The sequence below is a fragment of the Schistocerca piceifrons genome, chromosome 5 (genome assembly GCF_021461385.2).
Source record: "Schistocerca piceifrons isolate TAMUIC-IGC-003096 chromosome 5, iqSchPice1.1, whole genome shotgun sequence".
Lineage (NCBI taxonomy): Eukaryota > Metazoa > Arthropoda > Insecta > Orthoptera > Acrididae > Schistocerca > Schistocerca piceifrons.
In genome coordinates this window covers 548,502,784-548,513,371 of record NC_060142.1, presented here as the reverse complement: position 1 = coordinate 548,513,371, position 10,588 = coordinate 548,502,784, and positions in this window count along the sequence as shown.

The following is a 10,588-nucleotide window of genomic DNA, read 5'->3' as shown; positions in this document are numbered from 1 at the left end:
TCTTGCAAAATAGAGGGCAAATCCGGTGGCAAGGAAACCACCGCCCTCTGGTCAGAGAATAAAGGACAGTAAAGTTAACTGTGGCGGACAGTAATCTGGACGCCAGAAGCACTGTAGATTGGGGGTCCTCCCGCCAAAGTAAAAAACCGTGCGTTAAGGGACTGTGCCCGATGCGGAAGCGAGTGAGGAGAACCTCATCCCGCCTGCATGACTGGTAGGACGTACGCCATGGTCGCGTGGTGGCCTTGACCAGACGCAGCTTATTTTCACCGACTGCCAGCCGCTCCTCTTCCCATTGACGCATAACACGAAAACGCAAAAGGGAGGTAACAGCATGGAGGGGGACGGCACATTGGACAACGTGAGGGAGGGAACATGCATCTTTGGCAGCCACATCCGCCAGTTCGTTTCCCCTAATACCCACGTGCCCCGGCACCCAGCAGAAAGAAACCTCCTTCCCCTGCCGTTGCAGGTGGAGTAGGGCATCATGGATGTTCTGGACGACCGTATCCGCTGGGTACAAGTGTTGCATGGTCTGAAGGGCATTCAGGGAGTCAGAACAGATGAGAAACGTAAGACTGGGAACACATCTCATCCGCTCCAATGCCCGTAAGATCGCAAACAATTCGGCATCGAAGATGGTAAACGCCGCAGCAAGCCGTAACTTGACGACTCGATCAGGGAAAACAACAGCACAACCAACAGAGTCCCCCTGTTTAGAGCCATCCGTAAATACTGGTACATGCTCGGCATGCTGGTTTAAAATATCTTAAAATAAGGAGATAAAAACAAACGCAGGAGTGCAGCTCCTCCGGTACTCTGACTAGTCTAAAAGGACGCTGGGCCTCTGGAGCAACCAGGGAGGCAGGCGGGTAAAACCCTGGAGTTGGGGTGCCACACGCTCCACACCTAGGGACTCAAGCAAATGCTTGGCACAAATCCCAAATGGTCTCGTTGCCCTTCGACGACTGGAAAAGAGACGTTCCATAGGCGGTCGGGCAACAGTAGGGTATGCAGGGGAGGTAGGACAGGCAAGGAATTGACACACCCGTCGCACCATGAGGAGTTTCCGCCGGATGGCGAGCGGCGGTTCCCATGCCTCAGCACACAGGCTGGGGATGGGACTGGTACGGAAGGCACCAGTAGCCAGCCTGATACCCTCATGGTGTACTGCGTCAAGAATCTTCAGATACCAAGGCCTGGCTGACCCATACACAGTGCATCCATAGTCAAGACGCGACCGGACGAAAGCCCTATAAAACTGCAGCAGACGCGCCCGATCTGCTCCCCAGGACCGATGGCTCAGACACTTCAAAATATTCAGCGCCTTCAGGGCCTGCACCTTGAGGTCTTTAAGGTGCGGCAACCACGACAACTTGAAATCAAAAGTGAGGCCCAGGAACCTCACAGTGTCTCTAAAAGGAAGAATGGTGTCCCTCAGACGCAATTCGGGGGAGGTAAAAGCACGTCGAGAACGATTAAAATGAACACTCACACATTTGTCTGCAGAAAAGGTAAAACCAGTCTTTGCAGTCCATGCCTCTAATCGCTTTATCGTAAGCTGCAGCTGCCGACTAGCAGTGACAAGACTGGAGGAAGAACAGAAAACAGCAAAATCGTCCACAAACAAGGACCACTGGGCAGGACTCCGTGATACTGTTAATGGCGACGGCAAAGAGGGTGACACTTAAAACGCTACCCTGAGGAACACCATTCTCCTGCACGTACAAATCAGATAGCACATTACCAACCCGATATCGAAAGAGGCGGCGTGAAAGAAAGGACCGAATGAAGATGGGCAGATGGCCACGAAAGCCCCACTGATGGAGTTGATTGAGGATAAGGCGGCGCCAAGTAGTGTCATACGCCTTATTAATGTCAAAGAATACACCTAGACAATGCTGGTTACGTAGGAAGGCCTGCTGGATGGCCGCCTCAAGCAGGGTCAAGTTGTCTATAGTTGAACGACATCTCCGAAAGCCACACAGAGTGGCTAAGGAGCTGCCTGGTCTCGAGCTGTCAAACCAGGCGACGGTTGACCATGGGTTCCAATGTCTTCCCGACACAGCTCGTCAAAGCAATACTCCGATAACTACTGGGATGCATTCGGTCCTTTCCCGGTTTGAGGAGGGGAACCAATATCCCCTCCCTCCATGAGTCATGGAACGTGCCGGATGACCATATCATATTAAAACAATTCAGGAGTACTTCCTTGGATGGCACCAACAAGTGCTGCAGCATGCTGTACAGGATTTGATCATCACCTGGCGCAGTATCATGAGCCACAGACAGCGCCGAATCCAGTTCCCACATTGTGAAGGGGCAGTTGTAGGGTTCAGAATTTGGAGACCGGAAGTCCAAGTGATCCCTCTCGATGGCAGTGCGGTAGCGGCAGAAATCTGGATCACTGTTAATAGTGGCAGTAGATTCGACAAAATACATGGCCAGTGTCTGGGCAATGTCTCTCGATGCCGTGAGTAGACAACCCTGATGCAGCAATGCCATGACAGGTAGGTGGCTGCATTTCCCGGAAATCCTCCTGATGGCTTCCCATACTTTTGTAGAACTAGTGGAGAGGGAGATGGAGTTCAGGAACGATTGCCATGACCGTCGTTTGCTTTATAATCACTCGCCGCGCCTTGGCCCTTGCCACCCGAAAGACCGCAAGATTGTCAGCTGAGGGACGGCACTTGAAGCAGCACAGAGCTGCACGGCGGGCTCGGATGGCTGAGCGGCACTCAGTGGTCCACCAAGGGACAGGGCGCCTCTTGGGATGACTTGAGGACCGTGGGATCGACAATCCAGCACCATGGGAGATCACGGCTGTAACATGGTCGACCCATTCGTGGACGCTGGCACGGTGTTCCAAAACAGCTAAATCGCTTACAAGTGTCCAGTCAGCTCTGCAGAGATGCCATCTGGGCGGCACTGGTAATGCCACAGTCTCATCCAGGAGGCGAATCCAGAGGGGGAAGTGGTCACTAGAATGGAGGTCAGCGGCAACCTCCCACAGAGCAGAATCCGCGAGTGCTGGAGAGCAAAAGGAAAGGTCAATAGCTGACGACGACCCAGAAGTAGTACAGAAATGAGTGGGAGGACCAGAGTTGAGGATGCACAGTTCTTCGGATGCCATGAGGCTTTCCAGAATGCGACCCCTGGGGCAAGTAGTCGTAGAGCCCCATAAGATATTATGAGCATTGAAGTCCCCCAGAAGGAGAAATGGCAGGGGAAGTTGGCTAATAGGATCTGTGGGAGCCTCAGAGTCTATTGCATCCTGAGGCAGTAAGTAAACGGAACAAATTGTTAGCCTCTGCCATACAAGAAGGTCAACTGCAACTGCTTGCAAGTCCGTAACAAGAGGGAGCTCAGATGAGTGGTGCATGTCATGGACAAAAACCGCAACACCACCCTTTGCCCTTTCCCCCATCAGATCATCTTTTCGATACACGGTATAGCCCCATAAAGGAGGAGCATCAGTGGCCCGGAAATGTGTGTCTTGGAGACAAAAGCACAAGGGGCGCTCTCGTACAAGGAGTTGTAATTCGGCCACATGCTTCCTGAACCCATTCAGGTTCTACTGTAATATGGGAGCCAGTGATCAGGGTGGCTGTATTTTCACCCTGCCCCTGTGCTTTGGAGGAGAGCCCATACTGGCCGGAGATTTATTCCTGGGGCGAGTAAATCGCCCCCGGTCGACATCAATGTCCATCAGCTCCGATGGCGACCCAAGGGAGATGTCAGATAGTACGATGGCATCGTCATCGGACTGACCCTGACTAGTCTCCTCAGGTGGCAAAACCTTCACCTTCGGCGTCTTCGTCTTGGGGGGCTTAGAAAGCAGAACCTTGTGAACAGTTGGACCTTTACTCGCCTGGGCAGAAGGTGACATATGGGGAGGTGCAGGAAGTACCCCAATGTCAGCAACCACGGCCTTGTCCGACGTTGTGGGGAGAGCTGCAGGTTGCAAAACAACCGCAGCAGCACAAGTGCACTGGCAAATGCAGGTATTAGTGCTGACACTAGCAACCTCCATTTGTGTAGCAACAGTGGCCAACTGTACCGGTTTCTGCAGAGTGGAAGCGAAAGATATTGTAAACACAGGAGGCTGCATAGCCTTAAAGAGCTTCTTGGCCTCGCCATAGGGGATGCGCTTAGATGTTTTGATCGCCTGTATCTTCCGTTCCTCGAGATAGATGGGGCAGACCCGGCTCCAGACAGGGTGACTCCCAGAGCAATTCACGCAATTCACAGGCGATGAACAATCGGCTCCTTGATGGGCAGGCTGACCACATTTACCACAAGTGGCTATCCCATTGCACCCCAACGTAGTATGCCCAAAGCGCTGACATTTAAAACAGCGCATTGGGTTGGGGAAATATGGCCGTACTGGCAAACGTAAGAAACCCGCTTTAACATGCTCTGGGAGTCTCGGACAATTGAACGTGAGAATAAACGAGTCGGATTTGACTAGGTCCCCATCGACTCATTTCGTATACTGCACGTCGACAATACCTTCGTCAGCCCACTCAGATTTCAACTCGTCCTTGGGGATATCCACCAAGTCCCTACATGTCACAACACCCTTACTATAGTTCAAAGTGGAGTGGAGCTCGGTCTCGATAGCGTACTCTCCGAGACAGGTTGCTTTCCAAAGAGAAGTGACTTGACGGGAACTAGAAGTTTCAACTAACAGAGTCCCATTGCGCAGACGCTTCACAGATTTCAGTGTTCCTGCAATTCCCTCGAGACCCTTGTGGATGTAAAAGGGAGAAACTCTCTCAAAGCTACCTTCCTTCCGTTTGACAATCAAAAACATTCTGGATATCAGCATGTGCTCTGTTACGACAGTCTGATAAATCTCCAGTAACACCAGGCGCTGGAGGACTCCCAGCACGAAGTCGCTTTTTCGATTGGGTGTGTTTTCCTACCAGTGGCCCACCCAATCCACTGGTAGGGGGAAACGTAGAGGTCGAAGGGTCCATTGTGGTCCCACGAGCAGCTAGGGAACTAAAGGTCCGCTCAGACAGAGCCCCGCGTGCCTGAGTAAGCCTTATACAACTGGAGTGCGGCAGGTGCCCCAGAGGTTGCCCGCTTGCGACTGTTCCACCCCAACAGCCATACATCTTATAGGCGCGCAGCACACCGTAAGATTGAGGTTTTTTTTATAGAGGTTTACCTTCCTCGCAATCCAGGCGGTCAAGCCCAAGATTAACATTCCCCACAGCACACAACATTCCACCGCTGCGCCATGCGGTGGTCGCTGAAGCATGTCCGGGGTTTACGGTGACAGTAGACTGGCGGCGCTGACCAGTCCTCAGCTCAGGACCCCGGGGTCGCCAAGCCCGTACTCAGCAAATGAATGCTGAGCCCCTGGGGGGTATATCTGTGGCATCATCTATGTGTTCTGCTAATAAAACACAGTCTTCCGTTCGCCTGTACCACAAAATGTCAATCGTGCCAAAAAAATCTTTTTGTTTGCACAGTCAGGTATAGAACAGTTTCACAGAACTTCCTTACTTTGAACTTCTGCAGAGAAACTAGGCATTAAATGCTGCCAGCGATCGCTGTTTTCGCCATTAAGATGCGGAGAGAGAAAAAAATTTGCTATAAACCAATGATAAGCAGCGAGTGGAAACAACAAAGCTGCTGACTTAAATTGGTTGAGTGCTATGGCAAGAGCAACAGAGCTTCTTGTGAACTAAATGCAGGATGATCATAATTAAACTTACGCTACTTGAGCCAGTATACATGGAAAACTAGTCACCGGAAGGAAACCGAACTTTCACAGGAATGATGTTGCGACTGTGCTCTGAAGAGTTTCGTTGTTGGTAGTGTTAGTAGACTTAGTAACAAAGTTTATGACGACGCAGGGTTGAAATAAGCATCAGCGTGCATTTCAGCTGTAGACAGTGAACATCGGTCTTTACGAAGTGGTTAGGGCTAAAAAATATCGATACATGTAGGCGACATTTTTCCCCGCCATATCGATACATTGATATCGAAAAGCAATAATGAGTGGCGACATTTTTATATATTTTTCGTAATTTTCGGTAAATATTTTTCTTTTGAAATTGTAGAACAATATTACCTACGCTGTGTGCAGACATCTTGTTGCTTTTTGAGCTTTCATGATGTCCAGTCTTTATGTTTGACTGTGTGAAGCAAGTGTAGATGTTACAAAGAAGTAGTGGAATTGCATGCAGTAACAAGATTTCCGGTGTTAAGAAATAGCACACAAGCTGCATTAAAATTTTTTTAACGTAATTAGGGCGCTATTCTTCACATCGCCATTCTTAAATGATGAACGACAATGTAAATGGCACTTTACAGTAGGCGGAGGCGTGTGAGGAGAAACGCAGACGCAATCGGCGCTCTGCTCTACCAACAGAGAAGTCAACTCCACCACCCTATTTTGACACTAATTGCTACGTCGCTAGCGTTCGCAAAAATGAAGAAACAGGGTAGTCGAAAAGAAGTGTTCCGGGCAAATCCGGTATGTTACGAAACAGAACGACGGACCCATCTGACACCTTTCATTGTGTCACTTACATGCAGTGACCATCATTAGCAAAGTGGTTATCGCCAAGCGTGAACGTGCATGTTTTTTCTTTCCATCCTTGCTCTAAAAAGGATAGGGAGGCCGTTACTTTGTTGACGTACAGAGTATCTAATAATAAATCAATATTTAAATATACAGCTCTAAAATCGGCAGTACGTTTACGATGTTCAGCCGACATTTTGTAAGTCGTCACGTCGATATATTTTCTGTCGATACATCGATGATTATACCGATATATCTGTGGCATGTTATATTTTTTATGTATCGATATATCGGATGGCCAACATTTTTAAAAATATCAACAGCCGTAGCTCAGACCTGTCGTGGGACCGAATGATGTCAGGTGGAGCAAGGAGCCGACACCACGTTTCAAACTGACGCTCCCGCCTCCCTACAAGTGTTTTTGCTTTTACTCGTTTGTGAAGACAGATTCGAGAACTGAGATGGCACGGTGGTATTAAGCAAAGAAAGTAAAACTTGAAAGGAAGAGGCAGAAGGGCTATACATGTAAAACGGGCTTCAGAACAATATAGTATGATAGAAAAAGAAGGTGAAGTCAGTGAAACAGATGGGTTATATAATACTGCAAGAAGAATTTGACAGTACTGAAAGACCTGAACGGAAGCAAAGCCCCTGGAGTAGACTACGTTCCCTCGAATTTATATCCTCGTGAGAACCAGCCATGAAAAAATTAGTGCAGCATGTATAAGACAGCCGAAATACAATCTAACTTAACGAAGAACTGAGTTTTCCAAAGAAGGCAGGTTCCGAGAGTACCATCCGACCAGCAGTTTAAGAGATCATGGTTGCAAAATATAAACACCTATTATTTACAGAAGAACGGAAAATCTGGTAGAAGCTTACCTCAGGGTAGAGGTTTGAGTTTCACAGAAATGCAGGAACATGTAATGTCTCTTGCAGCGGTCTCTCCGCGATATTTTCAGAAATTTTATAAATTATGTAACTCAGTACATATCTCGAAATATCTCATCTTACCGATTCCTAAACTTTAATATACGATGATTATCAATGCAAATTAGTTTCAAGCCCTATTATTCCTTGGAGCGTCCATTTACTCCATGGAATAGCTTCTCTGCTATCTATGTTTTCTCTAATAAAAAGAATGAAGGAGATCTTGTCGATTAGCCGTGAAAGAACGAAGATGTATATGTATGTATTGTTGAGCTAGTCGCCATCTTGATGAGATTCTGTATGAGAAGGAATTTAATACATGAACTAAACTAAAGTAAGTGTGTTCGCGTATTATTTCAAAAATGGTTCAAATGGCTCTGAGCACTATGCGACTTAACTTCTGAGGTCATCAGTCGCCTAGAACTTAGAACTAATTAAACCTAACTAACCTAAGGACATCACCTACATCCATGCCCGAGGCAGGTTTCGAACCTGCGACCGTCGCGGTCCCGCGGTTCCAGACTGAAGCGCCTTTAACCGCACGGCCACACCGGCCGGCTAGCGTATTATTTAACTGATTATTACTGACAGTGTCTGCTTACTACGCTGTGTTGCACGGGATCAGTGCGGAACGTCTGATTTACACCGGACGAACCTGCCGTTTTGTATGCTCAAGATATCCAGTTTATTACTTCAAATAAATAGGCTAACAAGGTCTTACCAGCAGAGCTTCGGTCTTCCCCATGTGATCATCGAAAGTTAATAATTATTAGAAATGTTTTCAGGAGATCGACTGACAATTTTCGTTGCACCGAGACTTCGAAATTGCTTCACTGCGTTATGGAATTTAAGTTAAGCTCAATTTAATCAGGATAGAACAGTATTGAACTGTGTGAATGTGATAAACCTGCTTTGTGAATGAAAATTCCCTTAATATACGCATGTTTTTACTATCCTGATCAGTGAAGCTAAATCTGGCTTTTTAAATTTTAGATCCCACAAAAAAATATTAAAAATAGTAGATGTAATAGTGACCCTTTGACCCTGTAAGATTGGTTAAAGAAAGGCAAACATACGTTTACAGTATTTGTAAATTTAGAGAAAGTATTTGACAATGCTGACTGGGCTACAAGCTTTCAAATTCTGAAAGCAGCTGGGATAACATACAAGGAGTGGAGGATCATTTACAACTTATACTGATACCAAACTGTAGTCATAGGAGACTAAGGACACGAAAGAGAATCCTTCCTTGGAAAGGGAGTGAGGTGGCTGTCTATCCTCATATTATTCAGTCTGTACAATGATCAAGCAGTAAAGGAAACCAATGGAGAGATTTGGAAGGTAGTTTAAGTTTTTGGAGAGGAAATAACACCTGAGGTGTGCCAAAAACATTTTAGTTGTGTCAGAGACGGCAAACGACTTTGGAAAGCAGTTGAACACATTCGACAGTGTCTTGAGAATAGGTAAGACGAGCAACAACAAAAGCAAAACAAGGGCACAGATCCACTTGTAAAGTTACACCACTGCCACAGTGAACCCAACACGAAGCTACGAAGCTCTGCACCTGTCGTGTGGAAGGATGCATCAACCTTCGGCCTCGTCCAAACCCGGCGCGCCGTGCAACTGCGCAGTATGGAGCAGTGTGTGTGTGTGTGTGTGTGTGTGTGTGTGTGTGTGTGTGCACGCATCTGGAAAACTGTAAGGTGAAAGTAATTTGCACATAGTTGTTTATCACCAGCTGTAGGACGGAAAACAGAACGTCAACGGGTGACGCAAGGGTTTTAAAGATGGCGGAAATAAATATTTAAGGTAATTTATGGTTACAAAAATGTACGGCCAAACTTTCAGGAAACATTCCTCACACACACAAAGAAAAGATTTTATGTGGACATGTGTCCGGAAACGCTTAATTTCCATCTTAGAGCTCAGTTTAGTTACGTCAGTATGTACCGTACTTCCTCGATTCACCGCCAGTTGGCCCAATTGAAGGAAGGTAATGTTGACTTCGGTGCTTGTGTTGACATGCGACTCATTGCTCTACAGTACTTACATCAAGCACATCAGTACGTAGCATCAACAGGTTAGAGTTCATCACGAACGTGGTTTGGCAGTCAGTGCAATGTTTACAAATGCGGAGTTGGCAGATGCCCATTTGATGTATGGATTAGCACGGGGCAATAGCCATGGCGCGGTACGTTTGTATCCAGACAGATTTACAGGACGAAGGTGTCCCGACAGGAAGACGTTCTAAGCAATTGATCGTCATCTTAGGGAGCACGGAACATTCCAGCCTATGACTCGCGACTGGGGAAGACCTAGAACGACGAGGACACGTGCAATGGACGAGGCAATTTTTCGTGCAGTTGACGATAACCCTAGTGTCAGCGTCAGATGGTGTGGTGTGTTGGGGCTTATGGGCGCTCAACATCGAGGTCATCAGCGCCCTGACACACGTTAAAAGGAACGAATGTGGACAGACCTAAGAAAACTAAAGCACACACTCAAAGAAAGCAGGAAAAGAAGGAAAATGCTACCTAAGAAAGTAAAACCTAAGGAAAGGGGAAACATAGCAACAAGAATGTCACAGGAAATTGTTATTGGCTGGCCACTTACATAAAATATGGGCGAGCTTGTCACACAGTGAGCAAATTAAAATCCTCTCCCTAAAATCTTTGTAAAAACATTTGACAGGGCACAGAACTTTAAAACTTTAGCCACATTCGTCCGAGTGTTGCCTAAAAGAGATGGCAGGTCCGCTGGCAAGTCAGCCGCGACCCGCTGGTCAGAAAATAAAACGCAATCCAATAAAACGTGGCGCACAGTGACCTGGACGCCGCAAGCACCACACATTGGAGGGTCCTCTCGCCGGAGAAGGAAGCCGTGCGTCATAGGGCTGTGGCCTATTCGAAGCCGAGTTAGGAGAACCTCGTCCCGTCGATTGGGCTGGAAGGAAGTACACCACACACGCGTTGTGGGCTTGACTACACGGAGCTTATTGTCAGTCACTTCCAGCCACTCATCCTCCCACCGACGCATGACCCGTGAGCTCAACAGAGCGGTGAGTGCGTGCAGGGGGATAGCACACTGAGATACTTGTGAGGCGAGACACGCCTCCTT